At 44.2% G+C, this 20,277-nt stretch overlaps 1 protein-coding gene across 4 annotated transcripts in view; it reads right to left on the reverse strand.

The window, feature by feature from the left end:
• GRIK4 (glutamate ionotropic receptor kainate type subunit 4) overlaps positions 1-16,039 on the reverse strand; it is a 787,563-nt gene extending 771,524 nt beyond the window's left edge. For all 4 annotated transcript variants that reach the window (XM_056794213.1, XM_056794214.1, XM_056794211.1 and 1 more), the window contains exon 1: positions 15,742-16,039. The gene's annotated coding sequence lies outside the window, so the exon portion shown is untranslated. The remainder of the gene's footprint in view (positions 1-15,741) is intronic.
• Positions 16,040-20,277: the final 4,238 nt, after the last annotated feature.

Below are 20,277 nucleotides of genomic sequence, written 5' to 3' on the forward strand. Positions count from 1 at the left end.
AAGACCATTAATTTCATGTGTGGCAGGGTTGGTTTGGGGGGTTGATTGATTGCTTTTGAGACTGGATCTCTCTATCTCACCCAAGTCCAGAAGTATAGTAGTCACTCAAAGCCCAATCCTACTGCTCGCAGGCGCAGAAGCTTTGATCTGTAACATTTCTGGGCTAGGTCGGTTCATCACTCCTTAGGGACTCCCCCAACTCCTCTGGTCTCCCCATGTTGGTGCAGGACTTAGTAAGGACATCAGCTTTAGCCCATTGTGATCCAGAATGCCTGAGCTTGAGTAATTCACCATCCTCAACCTTCTCAGTCTCTGGGATTACGGGTGAGAACTTGCCCTTCTCAGGGGCTCATTTCCAACCACTAACCAAGTCCAGAACCTCACAAAAGAAAGGAAAAATCCATCTGATAACATACGTGGTGATGCAAAGGGAAGTGAGCAGAAGCAGGTCAATGCTGTCCACAGTAACAGCAGTAACTGTGAATGACTTAACTATTATCAATGAGGGAAGGTCAACTCCAAGGGAATTGGGATTATAAAGGTTATCTTCTGCCACAGAAGGAACAGAGTCTAAATGCATATAGAAACATGCCATTCTTTACTTTATTTCCTCCATGAATTTTTCTCTAGTGTAGGCAATATGTATCTTGCTTCACAATATGACAAACAGGGAAGTATGCATTATATAATAATATACATACAACCTATATCATATTACCTGCCTTCTTTGGGAGAGGTAAGAGGAAGGTGGGGGGAAAGAATGAGATATAGGTGTTTGGACATAGCTAATATGAGAATTTGTTTCTCTTGGATAAGCATACTTCTTATCATTGACTACATATTTATAACAAATCATATATTATTTTTGTTACATATTATATTGTGATACATATAAAACATAAAAATAAATGGTCACTAAAACACACACACTCAACATGAAGAAAATCACCATACCTAGGGGAGTTTCTCATAGGTTGTTGATTCAGAAAATTGGAACTATATTGAGTCCCAACTTGTAAACATCACCCACTATATATTCTTCATCATCAAGTCCTTCCTCAAAAGTATTTTCTTTTATTAAGTGCCCTTTGCTGCCTTCTTCCCACTTAACTCTGTTCCTTTCACTCAAAACATGTATTTACTCCACAGTCATCCTTTCTTGCCTTCCCTCATTCTCAGGTGTCCTGCTTCCTCTTTGATTATTCCATGCTTAAAAATAAAATCCTTTGTTTGGCTCTCAAAGCCCTTCATAAGCAAGACCCTGACCTCTTTCCAGTCTTCTCAAACCTCCATCTCCTCCACATATTCTAAGATCCATTACGCTGGCCCTTCCTTGCCCTTCCTCAGATAGGACACTTCTCTTGCCAACTCTGGGCATTTCCACTGGAATGCTCTCCCTCGTCACTTCTTTCTTGCTAGCTTCCCTGGCTTCCTTCAGGTCTTATCAATAGTCCCCCCTTCTTCAAGAAGTCTTCCCTAGCCCAGTACCTTTCCTCTGCGACTGTTGCTGTTCAGTCATTTTACTCATGTCTGACTCTTTGGGAACCATTTGGGGTTTTCTTGGCAAAGACTTTGATGTGATTTGCCATTTCCTTTTCCAGCTCATTTTACAGATGAAGAAACTGAGGCAAATAGGGTTTATGTGACTTGTCCAGAGTCACACCGTAATTTAAGTAATCTGAGGACAGATCGGAACTCAGGTCTTCCTGACTCCAGGCCTGACATTCTATCTGCCACCCAGCTGCCCTAATCCCTCTGAGATTACCTTTAATTTGTCCTCTACATAACTTCACTGTTCTTAGGGGTTTGCATGCCCATTAAGTCCGTGAGATCCCTGAGATTAGGAGGGCATTTCTTTGTATCCACAAGGTTTAGGGCAATGCCAAAGAAATAGTAGGTATTTTTAAAATGCTAGCTGGCTGACTGACTGCCTGATCTCTGAGAATGGAAGCCTAGGCTGGCAAGGGAAGAGCTTAGAAAATGTAACCCTCTGAATTTCGGTTTCCTTTTCTATAACACAATGGCACTGGGCTACACTTCTCAAGCTTTTTGATCTCAGGATCCCTTTCCTCTCAAATTATTGAGGACTTCCCTTAAGGAGTTATCGTTTATGTGGTTTATCTCTAGCAATATGAGCTATACTCTGGACCTGCCAGACCCATCAGCCTTATTTCCTTCATGCTTCAGCCTTTTCCCCAAGTAAGAATCGCTCCTCACTATTCCCTTGGACTATGAGCTCCTCGAGGTCAGGGACTGTCTTTTGCCTCCTTTTTGTACCCCTAGTATTCCGCATGCCTAGCACAGTATCTGGCACATAGTAAAATAAATGAGTATAGACTAACAAATGTTTACTCACTGTCTTCTTTTATACCTTATGAGGAATACCTCAATTGGTTCCTGCCCTGACTGTCCATTCTGACAGATCCTTCAACCCCTTCCTCCTTCATAAAGACTTCTCTGCTCCCAGCACCAGTCAACAAAACCCCCTAGCTTTTAGCCGCTATCTTTCACTACAGCACCTAATTATTCCCTCAGTGTTCTGCCTCTGGGAGTTCTAACTTTCCCAACTAGACCATAAACCCCTTTGGGACAAGGGCTTCCCCTTTGTTCTCATTTGATACCATGTAAAGGAGACTGAACTTAGAGTCAGGATACCTGGATTCAAGCTCTGATTGAGCTACTCATAAATTGTGTTTCCCTGGACAAGTCTCCCAACATCTTTGTGTATCAATTCTCTCTCTTTTGTTTTTGAACTCTTACCTTCTAAACAAAAGATCAAAGATATCAAGGGAAATAATGGAAAAAAATGTGAAGGGTGGGGGCCTAGCAGTTCCAAATCTTAAACTGTACTATAAAGCAGTGGTCATCAAAACAAAAACAATGATACTGGCTAAGAGACAGAAGGGTGGATCAACCGAATAGATTCAGGATAAATGACCTCAGAAAGTTAATGTTTGATAAACCCAAGGCCCCAGCTTTTGGGACAAGAATTCACTGTTTGACAAAAACTGCTGGGAACATTAGAAAACAGTATGGGAAAATCAGGTCTAGATCAATATCTCCCACCCTATACCAAGACAAATTCAAAATGAGTAAATGATTTAAAAATATAGGCAATGAAATCATGAATAAATGAGGTGAACATAGGATAGTATACCTGTCAGATCTGTGGGAAAGGAAGGAATTTAAGACCAAGCAAGGTATAGAGAACATTACAAAATGTGAAATGAATGATTTTGATTACATCAGATTAAAAAGATTTTGTACAAACAAAACTAATGCAGCCAAAATTAGAAGGGAAGCAACAAATTGGGAAAAAATCTTTGTAACAAAACTCTCCAACCAACATTTGATTTCCCAAATATATAAGGAGCTAAGTCAAATTTACAAAAATCAAGACATTCCCCAGGTAACAAATGGTCAAGGGATATAAATAGGCAGTTTTCAGATGAAGAAATAAAAACTATCAATAATCACATGGAAAAGTGTTCTAAATCTCTCTTAATTAAGGAAATGCAAATAAAAACAACTCTGAGGTACCACCTTACACCTAACAGACTGGCCAATATGGCAACAAAGGAAAGTAATGAATGCTGGAGGGGATGTGGCAAAATTGGGACACTAGTACATTGCTGATGGAATTGTAAATTAATCCAACCATTTTGGAAAGCAATTTGGAATTATGCCCAAAGGACCTTAAATGAATGCCTACCCTTTGATCCAGCCATACCACTGCTGGGTTTGTACCACAAAGAGATAATAAGGAAAAATACTTGCACAAAAATATTTATACTCCTCATGCTTTTGTTGTGGCAAAAAATTGGAAAATGAGGGGGTGTCCATTGATTGGGGAATGGCTGAACAAATTGTGGTATATGCTGGTGATGGAATACTATTGTGCTCAAAGGAATAATAAAGAGGAGAAATTCCATGGAGACTGGAAAGACCTCCAGGAAGTGATGCAGAGTGAGAGTAGCAGAACCAGGAGAACATTGTACACAGAGACTGACACACTGTGGTACAACTGAACGTAATGGACTTCTGTACTAGCAACAATGCAATGACCCAGGACAATCCAGAGGAATTTATGAGAAGAATGCTATCTACATCTGGAGAAAGAACTGTGGGAGTAGAAGCATAGAAAAAAAATATGATCGATCATGTGGTTCAATGAGGACATGATTGGGGTTTTGGCATTAAAAGATCACCCTACTGCAAATATGAATAACTTGGAAATAAGTTTTGAACAATGATACATGTAAAACCCAGTGTCAGCTCTAGGAGGGGGGTGGGAGGAGGGGAGGGAAAAAACATGAATCATGTAACCATGGAATACTATTCTAAATAAATTATTAAACTCTTACCTTCAATCTTAGAATCAATATTGGGTATTTAGTTCCAAGGCAGAAGAACAGTAAGGGCCAGGTGATGAGCATTAAGTGACTTTACCAGGGTCACACAGTTAGAAAGTATTTGAGTTCTGATTTGAACCCAGGACCTCTGGTCTCTAGGCTTGGCTCTCAATCCACTGAGGCTCCTAGCTACCCCTTTAATTTTCTCATTTGTAAAATGGGGACAACAAACCTTGTCCTACTGTATCATGGAGTTGTTCTAGGGTGTAGTAGTCTCTCAGTAACCGAGGATGACGATTGACTTTGTGTGTTTTTGTGCACAAAGACACTTGTGCATGAAGATTTAAGTGGAAAAGTCGATACACAGAGACAGTCCCACTCTCTTGGCGTTGGAAGCCTGGGTCCAGTGGCACAAAAAGTCGTTACACCTGGAGACTTCTGTTCTAGGGTGCCTGTTTATAAACCTCAAAATTCTAAAGAAATAAGAGCTTTTTTGCATGGCCCACAGTCTCTAACATAATGTGGCTCACATAATATGGTGTGTAAAAATATCCACTGATTGATTTCTGATAGTATATTCAAACATAGTTTAAAAAGTGTGTATGATCATATTTTAAATGCCCATCAGGGCAGCTAAGCAGTTCAATGGACAGTTTCAGGCCTCAAGTTGGACAGACCTGGTTTCAAATCTGACCTAAGACACTTCCTAGCTGTATGACCCTGAGCAAGTCACTTAGCCCCCCTTTTGGTCTAGGCCCTAACACTCCTCTGTCTTAGAACTGATGCTTAATATTGATTCTAAGTTAGAAGATAAGGGTATTATAAAATATTCTTCCTCTTGAAATTACTTCAAATACAATTGTGGATATTTTATATTTATTTCTCTGTGTATTTATTTGTTATAACCCTAAAATGGATTGTAAGCTTTTTAACAGCAGGTACTGTTTCTTTTGTCTTTTTGAGCAAAATGCCTTGTACACAGGAAGCCCTTAATCAATGTTTTCTTGAATTGAACTGAGTTGAATAGTTGCTGGCTATTTAAGGAAGGCCTACGGTGAATCCTTTTGTAAAATAAACATGGATACCCCTCATTTCTGCCTTAGTTTGAAGGAGTTTGAGGGAAGCTTGGCTTTCTTTTGCATTAGATCATTTGATTCTCTTTTTCTCTTGTTCTCTCTCTCTTTTCTCTCTGTCTCTCTCCACCCCCCCATCTCTATCTCTATCTCTCTGTCTCTTTTCTCTGTTTCTTCTCTGCCTCTCTTTTCTCTCTTTGTCTTTCTGTCTCTCTTTTTTCTGTCTCTGTCTCTTTCTCTCTGTCTTTCTATCTATCTATTTTCTCTCTCTTCTCTGTCTCTTCTCTGTCTCTTTTTCTTCTATCTGTCTCTCTCTCTGACTCTTTATCTCTCCTTTCTTTCTCTTCTCTCTGACTCTCTTTTCTCTCTGTCTCTATCTCTCTTCTCTTTGTCTGTCTGTCTGTCTGACTGTCTCTCTCTCTCTGTGTTAATCTTACTCTCCCCAACCCTCCACCACTACCCAGGCTTGGAAGTACTGAAGCTACTCACACAACCAATCACATTACTGATCCCCACAGGAGCTTTAACTTGCTCCATTTCTGACCTGGTCACTCTGGGAGTGCTTTACTCCTGTTTTCCATATTGATGCTGGGTTTACTGAAGATGCCCAATTGGCTTAGCTCTACTGTAGCTCAGAACTCTTGAGCTCCAGTAATCCACCAATCATAGCTTTACAAGTATGCACCACCGTGCTCAGCTATGTTGGATCTTAAAACACTGGAATGAAAATGCAAACAAACAAATGGATAGCTAGGGGATGAAGTGGATAGAGTGTTGGGCCTCAGGTCATGAAAACTCATCTTCCTGAATTCAAATCTGGTCTCAGATACTTACTAGCTGTGTGACCCTGGGTAAGTCACATAACCCTGTTTACTTCAGTTTCCTCATTTGTAAAATGAACTAAAAAATGAAAAGGCAAGCCACTCCAGTTTCTTTGCTGAAAAAATCCTAAATGAGGTCATAAGAGGCAGACAAGACTGAATGATTGAATTACAACAGCCAAGCAAATCATTACTGAGTAACAACTAAGAAGAATAATGTACCATGGCTGTCCTCAAGGAATCTGGCTGAGGAAACAAGGCATATACACTTGAAAAGGCAACAAATACCAGCAGCTGATATATGCTGAGTTCCAAAGGGCAACAGGTGGAAGAAGAGGGATGTAAAAAAGACAGAGAGATAAAACAACATCTGCAAAGGTTCACAGAGAAAGCTCAAATTTGTCTGGACCTTAAAGGATACAATTGGTCCAAGCAGAGAGGGTCTGCCAGCTACACTGAATGTCACATGCAGAGGGCAACTTAAATGGCCATGGAGAGGCACAGGGTGGGCATAAGTAAGTCATAACTTGTTACCAATGGAGACACCGTGAAAAAGACATCAACATCAAGATCATAAAGCTAGCCTTAATAGCTATTATCTGGGAAGCATCTCCTATAGAGAAGAGGCCAGCCAACCTCATCACCTGGCAACCAGCTGCCACTCAAAGAGCAGGTATGCCAGCCTAGCTGAAACAGTGGAGTACCACAAGGGAAAGACACAAAACAGATGTGACAGGAAAGTGAAGCCACCATCACCACCATGATCATCATCTCCCCTCAGACTCTTCCTGAGCCCAAGAACCCTGGAAACTAGTAACACCAAATAATAACTTTGAAGAAGAGCAATTGCCCTATGCTTTGCCACCATGCCCAAAGTGCCATAAGACCATTATACCATTCCATCTGACTTGCAGCTAAAACTGTCTATATATTCTATATATTCTCTCTGTCTCTGTCTCTGTCTCTGTCTCTGTCTCTCTCTCTCTCCCCCTCTCTGTCTCTCTCCCTCTGTCTCTCTCCCTCTGTCTCTCTTTCCCTCTCTCTCCTCTCCTCTCCTCTCCTCTCTCTCTCTTTCTCTCTCTCCCTCTTTCCCTCTTCCTCTCTCCTCTCCCTTCCCCCCTTACTCAATCCTCCCCTCCTCCCCAAGCCCACCAGTACCCAGGTTGGAGAAGGTGAGCTCCCTTAGAGCACAGACAGTTTTACTGTTCTGTTTATATCCCCAGTGCCTAGTACAGTAACTTAAACATTGTAGGTACTTAAATACTCCATTAATTCATTCATTCTAGAGCTAGAAGGGCCCTTAGAAATTAGTCTAACAGCTTCATTCTAGTTTAGAAAAATGAGCCCCAAAGAGGGAAGTGACTAGCCCAAGGTCACACAAGTGACAAGTAGCAATGCCAGGATTAAGACCTACATTGTATGACCAGAGAGCAAGAATTAAAGGATGAACAGCTTTTGGGTTCCATTAGTATCCATCCTATATCAAGCAATCTGGAAGAGGGCCCTCTCTGCCCTAGTTGAACCTACTGCCTGCCTGTGTGGGTCTTACAGAAGGGCATGGACAAAAGCTATGCAGAATAGTCCCTACCATTAGTGGAGTTCACTCATGGAAGAGATAGATAGTGTGTCCGTCAAAGGCTAAAAGTATTGTGTACAGCACACGGTGTTTCACTTGCTTTCCATGATCCTAAGCTGAGTCTTGGGTCAAAGCCTGTCTAACATCAGGAGAAACAGCTTTCCCCTTGATGTAAGCAGTGCATAGTCTCTGGACTTGTTCCCCTTCCCCTCAGCAGCACTGAGCCCCAGAAGGCAACTGACTCCCCACAGGATTCTAGAAGTGGCCCTGAGAGGTTGGGGTGTCTGTATTTCTCAGGAACACACATATTTGTGCTTTCCAATGTTGTTTAATCAATTAGCATCAATTAGTTTTAATAAGGGGTTATTTACTGAGAAGATACAGCAAGGACTGAAGCACCCAAAACACGCCACCCTTCATACACACACACACACACACACACACACACACACACACTCCTGGGTAAAGTGGGCTCAAGCTTAGAGAGCATGTTTGGTAAAAGGACCTCCCTACTCCCTACTCCTCATGGGATGAAAGTCTTTTTCTCCCTTCCTGGAGTCCTCACTATATTCCCCTGAGTTATATTTTTTCCTGGGCTTCCAGGGTCAAGGCTGCCATAGAATCTTAAAGCTGCCTTTCTTTGATGTACCTAGTTTCCTATAGAGGAAGCTTGGTGGCACTAGGTCTGCGGTTAATATGTCTTGAGTTCATATCTGATATTAACTAGTTATGGGACCCTGGACAAGTCACCTACCTCTCTCTGCCTCCGTTTTCTCAGTGGCAAAGTAGGTTTAATAATAGCACCCCCAAGGTTATTGTAAGGATAAATTAATCAATAGACCCTTATTATGAGCCTGCTCTGTGCCAAACACTGTGCTAAGTGCTGGGGATAAAAAAAAAAGAGAGAAAAGACAATCCCAGAACTCAAAGAACTTACAATCTAGTGGAGGAGGCAATATGCAAACAAATACATACAACACAAGCTACATATAGGATAAATAGAAAAATAACTAACAGAAAGAAGGCATCAGAATTAAGAAGGGATGGGGAAGGCTTCTTCTAGAGGGTGGGGTTGTAGTTGGGACTTAAGGAAGACCAGGAGGCTGGTAGTCAAAGCCAAGAAGGGAAAGCATTCCAGGCATGGGGGACAGTCAGAGATAATACTCACAGCCAAGAGATGGAGTGTCTTGTTTGTGAAACAGCCAGGAGCCAGTACTGCAGGATCAAAGAGTACATTCTGGGGAGTAAGGTGTACCAGGACAGAAAAGGTAGGAAGGCTTTGAATGTCAAACAGAGTGATTTCTTTTTGATCCTGGAGGCAACAGGGAGCCACTGAAGTTTATTGAGTAAGGGGTAACATGATCAGATCTGCACTTTAGGAAAATCACTTGGGCGACAGAATAGAAGATGGATGGAAGTGGGGAGACACCTGAGGCAGACAGACCACCCCACCAGCAGGCAACTGCAACAATCCAAGCATGAGATGATAAGGGCCTGCACCAGAGTGGTAGGAATGTCAGAGGAGAGAAGGGGGAGTATTCAAAAGATATTGCAAAGGGGAACAGCACAGGCCTTGGCAATATTTTGGATATGGGCAATGAGTATTAGTAAGAAATCCAATGACTCCTTGTTTGGGAACCCGAAGGACTGGGAGAATGGTATTGCCTTCTACAGTAATAGGGAGGCAAAAGGTGGGGAGCGTTTGAGGGGAAAGATAATGAGTTCTCTTTTGGACATGATTTTAAGACGTCTACTGGACATCAATTTCTGAACTGAAATGTAGTTAGATATACAAGAATGGAGATCAGCAGAGAGATTAGGCCAGGCTAGGTAGATCTGAGAATCACCAGCACAGAGACGGTAATTAAATCCATGGGAACTGATGAGAATACCAAATGCAGTAGTGTAGAGGGAGAGGAGGGCCCAGGACACAACAGCTGATCAAATGAAATAATATTCATAAAATGCCTGGCACATTGTAGGTGCTTTTAAAAATGCATACTCCATCTATCCATGGCAAGCCCCTGCTGCTGACAATGGTATTAACACTTGCTCTTCCTGGAACACTTTTTATCCCTTCCTTTGGGCAAGGGAGGAAAAGGGAAAACAAAAACTCTCTTCTCTCCCCTAAGTGATTCCCTCTGAAGGACTTGACTGGTGCTGCTACTGGAATCCTGGATTCCAAACTGGTTTGCTATTTTTATTCAAGCCCCACAGGGTTTTAACCAATTCTCTTCAAGCAACTCCAATATATTTTCTCTGTAGCATCATTTCATTTCATCTAATCCAATAGTTGTAAGCATTTCACTCCCTTCCAATGATTAAGGACTTTTTCACACAGAGTTTTGCCTTTGTTTGGTTGATTGATTAAAATGAGGTGTTTAGGAATTGTTCACATCTGTTTTTGTCTTCAATGATTCTATAGTTCAATCAAAGAGGTGTTCTCACCTGATAAGAAAATCGGGGCATATATCATATTGTAAGTTACATTAATTGGGTGGAATAATTGGTTGACTGATTGTACTGAAAGGCACAGGCTTCTGTGTTACCCTATCCTTACCAAAGAAATACTTTCTAAAAAACTCTTGTTGTTCAGTTGTTTGAGTCCTGTCTAACTCTTAATGACCCCATTTGGGGGTTGGTTGGAACAGATACTCAAGGGGCTGACCATCTCCTTCTCCAGCTCATTTTACAGATGAGGAAACTGAGGCAAACAAGACTAAGTGACTGGCATAACACAGCCAGTAAGTATCTGAGGCCAGATTTGAACTCAGGAAGAAGAGTCTTTCTGATTCCAAGCCCAGTGCTCTATTCACCTAGCTGCCCTCCTACAAATCAGAGTAATATAAAAGTAGAAAGGCTACCTCCAGAGGCAGGGGGTTCTCCCTCACTGGAGGCCTTCAAGTAAAGACTGGTTTGGCAATATTGTATGATGATCAACTGTGAAAACTTGACTGCTCTCCGCAATACAATGATTTGGGACACTCCTGAAAGACGTATGACAGGGAATGTCATCCACCTCCAGAAAAAGAACTCTTGGAGTTGGATGGATGTTGATCAAAGCATACTATCTTCCACATCAAAGTATCTATGGTTTTATTTGGGGGGGTTGGTTTTGTATGAGTGAGCTCTTATAACAGTGACCAATATGGAAGTGTGTTTTACATGATAATAAAAATTAAATTAAATTTTAAAAAGACCAGCTTGTTGGGGATGTAATATCAAAGGGATTCCTACTCAGGTACATATTAGGTGTCTCTATCTACTGAGCTTCTGTTACACTCTGTAAAAGCACAAAGCATTTTAAGGAGCCAGTGAGGAGGCCATAGGGAACAAGTAGGTGAGGAACTTTCTTATGGGGGGCCTTGAATGCTAGACTAAGGAATTAAAAGTTCATCCATTAAGCAATAGGGAAGCACTGAAGTCTTCATGCAAGAAAACAAATTGTCAATAGCAGAGTTTTAGGAAAATTAATCTGGCAGTGGTGTGGAGTGAGCTGGAAGAAAGGCTGGAGGCAAAAGGAGATCACTGGGGAAACTACTGTAGTCATTTAGTCAGAGTCTCAACTGCATAGTGGTAGTTATAAGAATGGAGATTCAAGAGATGCTGAAGGGAAAACATAGCAGGACTTGTTGATAGGAAAGAAGAAGTTCAACTATGGTTCCAAGGTTATCAGCCAGGATGACCTGGGTATAGCAGTAGAAACATTTAATGAGCTAAAAAGAACCAGCTTAGAAATAAAAGGAAGCAGGGGTCTGAAGGCAGTATGTACCTTGCACATATTGGCACTTAGTAAATGCATTTGGAGAAGGAAATGACAAACCACTCTAATATCTTTGCCAAGAAAACCCCATGCACAGTATTGGCATGCTTTGATCCATGGGTCATGAAGAGTCAGACATGACTGAATGACTGAACAACAACAATGCATTTGAAATTAATTGGAGATAGATGAAAAGGAAAGAAGGAGGAAGGAAGGAAGGAAGGAAGGAAGGAAGGAAGGAAGGAAGGAAGGAAGGAAGGAAGGAAGGAAGGAAGGAAGGAAGGAAGGAAGGAAGGAAGGAAGGAAGGAAGAAGAAAGAAAGAAAGAAAGAAAGAAAGAAAGAAAGAAAGAAAGAAAGAAAGAAAGAAAGAAAGAAAGAAAGAAAGAAAGAAAGAAAGAAAGAGAAAGAAAGAAAGAAAAAAAAGAGAGAGAGAAAGTAAAAGAAAAAAGAAAGAGAGAAAGAAGGAAGACCTTACCTGAGGAAAAAGTTTCTAAAAATTAGAGACATTTGAAAGTAAAATGACACTCATTATCTGTATGTCAGTAAAGCAGTTTTAAACATGTAAAGGGACACAGATAGGAGCAATACTGAAGTTAGACCGTCAGTCAGGATGCTTGACAATTTTGAAAAAGGTAAGTTTTGAGCCAGAAAGAGATAAATGGAGATGGACAGGGGGGGGGGGGGGAAGGAAGAGAGTGGCTATTGAATCAGTGAATGAACTTGTCAAGTATAGTAGTTAGTAGCTAAGGGTAACTTGGGTCTAGTACATCTGGGGAGCAGAATGGAGAGGCAAGGTCCTGAGAAAAGCACTGGGCTTCAAGTGTTTGCAAAGATGGGTTTGAGCTGGGCTGGAGATAAGAATGGCCTCTAAGGAAGCTTCTAACTGAGCCTTCTGCACTCCTGGGTGTGAGCTTCTGCCTGAACCTTACTTTCCTCATCTAAAAAAAGGTATAATTAAAATCTACATTGACTGTTTCACAGGTTTGCAGAAAAGAACAAATAAAATGGCATACCTGAAAGCTTTGTGAAAGGTGTTACACAAGGTAAGGTACTGTTTTGCAGAAATAGCAAGATATTCTCTCCCAAATCACAATTTACCCACTCATCTCCAGCCTCCTAAACATTTTTTTTTGCAGGGTATGGGGAGGGGAGAAAAAACATTTATATAGCACCTTTGATGTGTCAGGCATTTTGCTAAGGGTCTTTCCAATATTTCATTTAATCTTCCCAACAACCCTGGGAAGCAGGTGCTGTTCTTATCCTCAGTTTAAACTTGAGGAAATTGAAGCAAACAAGACTTAAGTGACTATCTGAATTCAGATCTTCCTGACTCGAGGCCCAGTGTTCTATCCTCTGCATCACTTACCTGCCTCTAGTTCCCTCCTCTCTCCAGGAATTCCAGACACCTCCAATATTTCCTATCTCCCTGGTATCACTTCCAACTGCTTCTGCAATGGGTTGCAACCTGAGTTGGTCAGCAGCATCATTTTACAACTTGTATGGAGATTTTTGTTGTTTTGTTTTTTTTTTCTAGTAGGGAGAAACTCTGGTAGCTCTCCAGGGTCCTCTTCTATATCTCCCGGAGGGACTTCACTACTCTTCAGCTCTACTGCTGCTGTGCTCAGGGTCTTCTATCAGTTCTTCTCTTTTTTAAACAAAAGTTCTCTCCTTTTCCCAAATGATTAAAAGAACAACAACTCCATCCCTTCCCCTTCCCCTCTCCTTCTCTCTGTGTCTGTCTGGCTTTCTCTTTCTGTCTGTCTCTCTCTGCCAGACTGGCCAGACTGGGAAAGAGGCACGAGGAATTTCAGGGCAGAGGGACCTTCAATAGAATTCAAAGGACAGAGAGAATTGAAGCTTTTCTCAATCTTTACTTGTCTCCTACTAGCATCAACATTGTTTCCCTCCCACAGAGAGCTCAAAGGCCTAGTACTCCATCTAGCCTGGTCCCTGAGGGAACCAGCTGTGGACAGGTGGGTAACCCCACCATTCATCATCTCCCTGGGACAGCAGGCACAGGGACTTTAGGGAACCAGTGGATAAGGCTGGCTTAGGGGAAAGGAGGAGGGAAAGGAAGATGGGAGAGCTGAGGCCTTGGCTCCCAGGAGAAGGCTTGATCAACAGAAATGGAATAAAAGGCAAAAAATTAAACAAACCCAGCCACTGTCATGTGTGCATTTTAGATTAATTCTCCAAAGGGTCATGACCTTGAGGAACACTTCCAGCCAGCAAGAGAAAATACGAAGCCTGATTAATTATGAGGAACGAGCTGCAACTTCAGGAAGGAAGCTGAGCTGGAAGACCTCAGTGGTCCCCTCCTGCTTTGTGAGACTAGAGAAGTCAACTCCTCCCTACCTCCCACCAACCACTCCACAAGATCCCCAAGACAAGGCAGAAGTTCACGTCTTCCCTGGAGCCGTAGGGTGTCCACTGCCCAAGGGACAGCTTCTGGCCCAGGCCAATGCTCATCCAACTGTTTCCAGGTGTGGACCGAGTGTTTCCACCACCCAAGTAACCCACAGGTAGAGTGAAGCGTTCTCTCTTTGCTCCTATTGGGAAACTGTCTCCTTTGCTGAGGCTGAGGCACGTGTCTGGGAAAGAGGAAGAAGTCCCATCCCGCTCATTCTTAAAACACCAGGAAGCACAGGTGTCCCCAGCCCCCAAGGAGAGCGCTGGCACAGCATCCCACTCCCCCTTCCAAGCAACCTGAGCCACTCAAACACATGCTCTGGAGAGCCACTGGAGGGAGCCAGAGAGGTGGCACCAGCGTGGCAACCAGACAGCAGGCACTGAGAGGAAGATGGCAGCGTAGAGAACAGATGCCAAGATCTCTACAGCTAGAGGTCCGGATGGGAGAAATCTTAGCCTGCATGACTTTAGCTCCTGCCAGTCAGAGGCACCCAGATAACTCTGCTCCTACCCCTCCCTCCCTCCCCAACCTCCAATGCCTTGGTCAACTCTCTTCCCTGCTTCTCTCCAACTCCTCCCCTCCTGACTTGAGCTGTCAGAGATCCAGGGGAGACATAAGCATTTCAAGTGTTTTGAAACCCCAACCCCAGCAAGAAATCTCTTTCTCCCTGATCCCCACCTCCCATCTCACCTCCCCCACCAGAACACACACACACACACACACACACACACACACACACACACCCCTCTCTCTCTCTCACTCTCTCTTTCTCTCCCTCTCTCTGTCTCCCCAGGCCTGAACCAATTCCAGCTTCACAGCACTGTTTGTGCCTCACTGGAGTGAATCTAAATCAGCACCCCATACACACACACACACACACACACACACACACACACACGCACACACACACCCCACTGCAGGTTTCTGGAGTTTCTCCCTCACTTCTCATTCCAGAATTTGGGTTCTGGTAAACTGGGGATGGGGGGGGGGGCACAATTGATCTAGGAGAAGTCAGTGCTAGTAGGATGCTGGGCTTCCCCAGAGATACACAAGGTAGTTTGGGGGGCGGGGGAGTGAATGATTGGTGGATGGAATCCAGAAGGTAGAGGAGGGTAGAAAAGGGAAGAGGAGAAGCATATAGGACAGAAAAAGAGTCTTACTGGGGGTACGGGGTTATTGGGCTGAGGAGGAAATGAGGGAAGGGGGATAGATCCTGATCAGAGAAGCAGAGGCAGATAAGGTATGGGAGAAGAGCCTGTGTTGGGGGACAGAAAGAAAGAAGGCAGGAATTAGGAAAGGGGGCCCATAGTAAGGAGTTTGGGGGGGTGAGGTAGGATAGATGGGGACCTAGAGGGTTGGGGGGTCAGGACTAGATGAAGAGGGTTCTGAAAACTGGAAATAAGGATGCAGGAGACAGGGGTGGAGAAGGGAGTCGGGAGGGTAGGGACTAAGGGTGCAGAGGGATAGGGGGCCAAGAACAGAAGATGAAGACGCAGGGGATGGGGCTTCGGGGGCATGAGCAGGGAAGGGATGCAGGGGACGGGATGCCAGGGAGAGGAGACGATGGAGATGCAGGGACACGGGGCAGAAAGGAGGGGAGGGAAGGATGCGGGCAGGCAGAAGTGGGGAGGGGTGGCGAGGTAGGAGGGCGCGGGTCGGGGTACCCCGCACAGGTGGAACTCGGGGAACCTCTCAGGCGCAGGCGGTGAAGGTCTGAGGCTGGGGCGCGGGGGCGGCTGCCCTACCTGAGAGGGTCCGAACTCCGGGGGGCTGGGCTGGGGGCCGCGCGACGGGTCTGCCGGCTTCTGGGCGGTTGTTTTCCTTCTCCCTCCCCCCCTCTTCCGCAGCAGCCGCCGCCGCGGCTCCAGCCCGATCCGCCGGCAGCTGAAGGCAGTCTGTGTCCGGCCCCAGCGAGCGAGAGAGCGAGCGAGCAAGAGAGCTGGGGAGCCAGAGAGGGAGGGAGGAGAGAGAGGGCCCGGGGAGGCGCGGGGCGACACCCGGTGGGCAGCCGGGAGAACTGCAGCGGGGCGTCCAGCGCAGTATCAGGAAGCGGGCAGTAGGCAGTGGGCAGGGGGGCATACCATTGGAGCCCTGGGGAACTGGAGTGCTCGCGCGCGCGCGCGAATGTGTGTGTTTGTGTGTGTAAAGGGCATGTGTAAGAGGTGTTTAGATAAAAGGTGGGTGGATGTGTAAGGGGGGCGTCGTACGGCATGGAGGCTTGTATAAAGGGCATGTGTAAGAGGTGCATGTGTAAGCAGAGTGTGTGTGTGTGTGTGTGTGTGTGTAAGGGGCATTAGAAAGGGCAGGTGTGTAACCACAACTGTGAGAGGCATGTGTAGAGGGCATGGTAGGGGTGTGTGTAACGGATAAAAAGGAGCTGTGTGTATGTGTAAGTGTACAAGGGTTATGTGTAAAGGGCAAGTGTAGGATGTGTGTGTAAAGAGGGTGTGTGTATATGTAAAAGGTGTGTGTGTAAAGGCACATATGTAAAGGACATATGTAAGTGGTATGTATATAAAGGCTGTATATGTGTGAGCTCTTTGTGTGTAAAGGGGTGTGTGTGTGTGGAAGGGACATAATACCCGAAAATGAAAGAAAGGTGAGAGCCTGGGTGCTGGAAAAGGCAGCACACCTGTGGCTGCACAGGGAGCAGGAGGGGTACTGGATCAGGGCGGGTGGGAGCTTGGCGGAAACAGCGGGGTGTAAAAACAGGTCGGTTCCCAAGGGGTGTTGGAAAAGGGGATGAGAGGCCCGGAGTGGGGGAGGATGTCAGGTGTGCCCCAAGTAGCGCAGGAGATGGATGACACAGGGGAACAACATCCTCACCCAACCAAAGGGATTCTTGAGTTATTGAACTCAGTGCCGAAACACAAAAGCCAAGCGGGTAGTAGCCACGGAAGAGAAAGGGGGAAACAATCACCTCTGCCCTACAAGGTAAATGAGGAATGATGGGTCAAAACAAACCCTGGACCACTGGGCTAGGAAGACTTTGAAGAATGGGGCGTGCTTCTACAGGCAAAGGGCTCCCCCTGGTGGACGGAGAGTGCGAAGCAAGAAGGAAAAGGTCCTAATGGGGCGGAGAGGACAGGGAAGAGAAGAAATTTTAAGGAAAGAGAATGGGAAAGGAGCACTCCCAGAGAGGTGGTGATGATTTGGAAAGAACAAATAAAGGAAATATTTGTAGAGAGATAAGGAGGCAGCAAAAGGAAAGGAGGAGAGGAGAAAGGGGAAGAGGAGGAGGGTTTGCATCCCCGCTTCCTCCCAGAGAACAGCTTTTATTCCCCAGCCCATCTCTCCTGGAATAGACCAAACTCCTCCTGCTTTCTACTCTGCTTCATGGATGAAGTTCTAGAAACTTTTTCTATTCTGCTATAAAAGGCTGCATCAGTCTGGATCCTGAACTTGGGGGTGACACCTTGGGGGAAAGCCTGGATCCCATTCCACTCAAGCACACTGAATTTGTTAGTCTCTAAGGAAAGGTTTCTTGGTTTCCTTTATAAATCAGGCTTCAGGAAGGAAAGGAGCTTCCCCAGGAGACAATGAGGTAAAGATTATTAGAGACAGCTAGGTGGACCAGTAGAGCCTGGAGTAAGAAAAACCTGAATTCAAATCAGGCTTTTGAGACACTTAACTGCTGGCTTTTCCTTTCTGGAGAAAATAACTGCCTTACTTTCCTCATCTGTAAAATGGGGATAAAAATAGCACCTACCTGCTAGAGTTGTCATCAAAATGAAATTTTGTCAAGTGCTTTATAAACCTTAAAGTGTTCTAGAAAAGCTGCTTACTACTATAGTACAAATATATATATATATATATATATAGTATATATATATAGTACTATATATATATAGTACATGCTATTTCATAGATTCAGAAACAGAGGGTCAAATGGGTGAAATGTTTTGCTTTCTACATGGGCTGGGATTAAAAAAAAAACAGGAACCTTCTTGTTCTCAGTCCTTTTGTTCTTGCCACAATAAGCATCAGTCTTATCCTAGACTGACATCTATCTAAACCTCAGATAGTAAATCAGGAATGCTGACTTTTAGAAGCAAAGAGTTAGAACTAGAAGGATCATAGAGGTAAACCAGTCCAACCCCTTCATTTTACAGTTGAGGAAACAGAGACCCAGAAGGAAATGACTTGCCCAAGGTCATACAGGTAGAAAGTGACAATGCCAGGATTCCAACCAACTTAGGTCCCTTAACTCCAAAAGGAGAGCTTTTCTCACTGTATATCTCCCAACTTCTCAATTTGTTTTCTGTAGTAACTTTAGAAAAATGATTTTAGTTTCTCCGGGACAGAACTCACTCCTGTCATCGATCCCCTCAATATTTTATACAATCTTGTACATCACAGGTGTTTGCCAAATGTAATTTAATTCATCTCCCCCAGAAAGCAAAATGGACAGAAAGTAGTAGATTAAAAGTGGTAAAGCTCCTTAAGGTCAGGACTCTTTTTCCTTTTTGAGAGCAGGGTAGAGTGGTGAGGAGAGAAGAAGGCTTCTGTAGTGGGGGGCACTGCTTTCAGGGTCTGGAGAGAACACCTATCCTCTGCTCAGCTCCATCTGGGGTAGGGATAGACTTTTTACCCAGAATATCTGGAAGCAGAGTGATACATTCATGGAGTGATCCTCACAGAAAGTGAAGTGGAGGGGGTGGGATTGGAGCTAGGCTGCTCTGGGAATTGAGTCAGGTCTGGAGATGGGAGGTCCTGGGTTCAAATACGACCTCACACACTTTGCAATTATGTGACTCTGGGAAAGTCACTTAACCCTAATTGCCAACCTTTACAGCTCTTCTACCTTGGAACCAAAACTTAATATCCATTCTAAGACAAAGGTATGGGTTTAAAAAACCTATTTCTATATTACTGGCATTAATGAACTTTAAAAAATATTTTGATAATTGTACTTCAATACAATTGATTGTCTTTGTAATTAAAAATACTTTTCTGAGAAGTGGTCCATGAGCTTTAACCGAATTCCAAAGAACCCTGCTAGAGGAAAGATCGGAGTGGCAGGCCAATCCACCTCTGGGACTACTTCATTACAGTAAGGCGGAAAGGAGACCAGAGCTCAGTAGTGCCTAGAACTGTGCCATGGTATTGGACACAGTGGAGTCTCCTTCCGCATTCCCTGGTGGTCATTTTTCACTGCACTAATTGAGGCCTTGATCTATTTGCAATCAAGCCAGGACGCTTTCTGTTGGAGACAGACTAGGCTGTGAAATGAGTTCCTGAGTCCCTCCTAGAAGTCAGCCATGGATGGGTGGCAATCCGTATTGTTGGAGGCAGTCTCCAGGTGAATGAGATCCCAGATCCACTGCCCTCTGAGAGTTCCTAGCACCGCGCCTGCTCCTTTGTCCCCCAGGAACACAATACTATCCCTTGAAATGAAAAGTCAATAAATACCTTTCATTTCTGATTGTCCCATCCCTTTTCCAAGTCCTAGTCCAGATCCAAGATACAGATGAGATATTTCCATCATAGAAATGGGACACTGAGACACTGGTTAGCCCTGCCTTATTCCCCCTCTGCTTTATTGGGGATGTACTATAAAAGACAGCTGGGAGGGAAGGGAAGAGAGAGGAGCCACTCATGGAAGGAAACAAATATTCATCCATTGGCCACGCGGTATCGGGCACTGAGACAAGCACTTTACAAATATCTCAGCCCTGAGAGGTAGATGCCATTATTCTCCCCATTTTCAGTTAAGGAAAGTGAGGCAGACAGAAGTTAAGTGCCTTTCCCAGGTTCACACAGCTAGCAAGCGTCCAAAGCTGGATTTGAACTCTTGTCCCTTCTGACTCCAGGCCCGGAGCTCTATCCACTGTGCCACCTGCTGCCTCCAGCCAGGAAATCGAGCTTCCTCTTTTGTTCATTTGTTTCCTCCATTCTGGCAAGCTCAGGGAGTCAGAGCCCTAAGAATCACAGAGAGGTTTTAGGAAAGACTGATAACCTGGTGCTTTCTGTAGCTTATACCGGTATGTATGCAGTTAGGCCAACCCTAGAGAACCCCATGGAAATCTCTAAAAATAAATAAAAATAATCCCCTCAGTGTCTTGCACTTAGCACCCGCTAGGAGATGAACAATTTGTTCCTAAGGGATTAACCTACTGGAGCCAGTGTAGAGGCAGAATTAAGGCTGTAAAAATTTCCTCAAGCCCAAGGGTCTCAAATGAAAACAGAACATTGGTTGAGATCATGGCATGAGGAGCAGTTTCTGGCCCGTAGTCAGGGAATCCTGGACCAGCTTCTCATTGTTAGTAAAGAACAAATAC

The sequence above is a fragment of the Monodelphis domestica genome, chromosome 4, assembly GCF_027887165.1.
Source record: "Monodelphis domestica isolate mMonDom1 chromosome 4, mMonDom1.pri, whole genome shotgun sequence".
NCBI classification, from domain to species: domain Eukaryota; kingdom Metazoa; phylum Chordata; class Mammalia; order Didelphimorphia; family Didelphidae; genus Monodelphis; species Monodelphis domestica.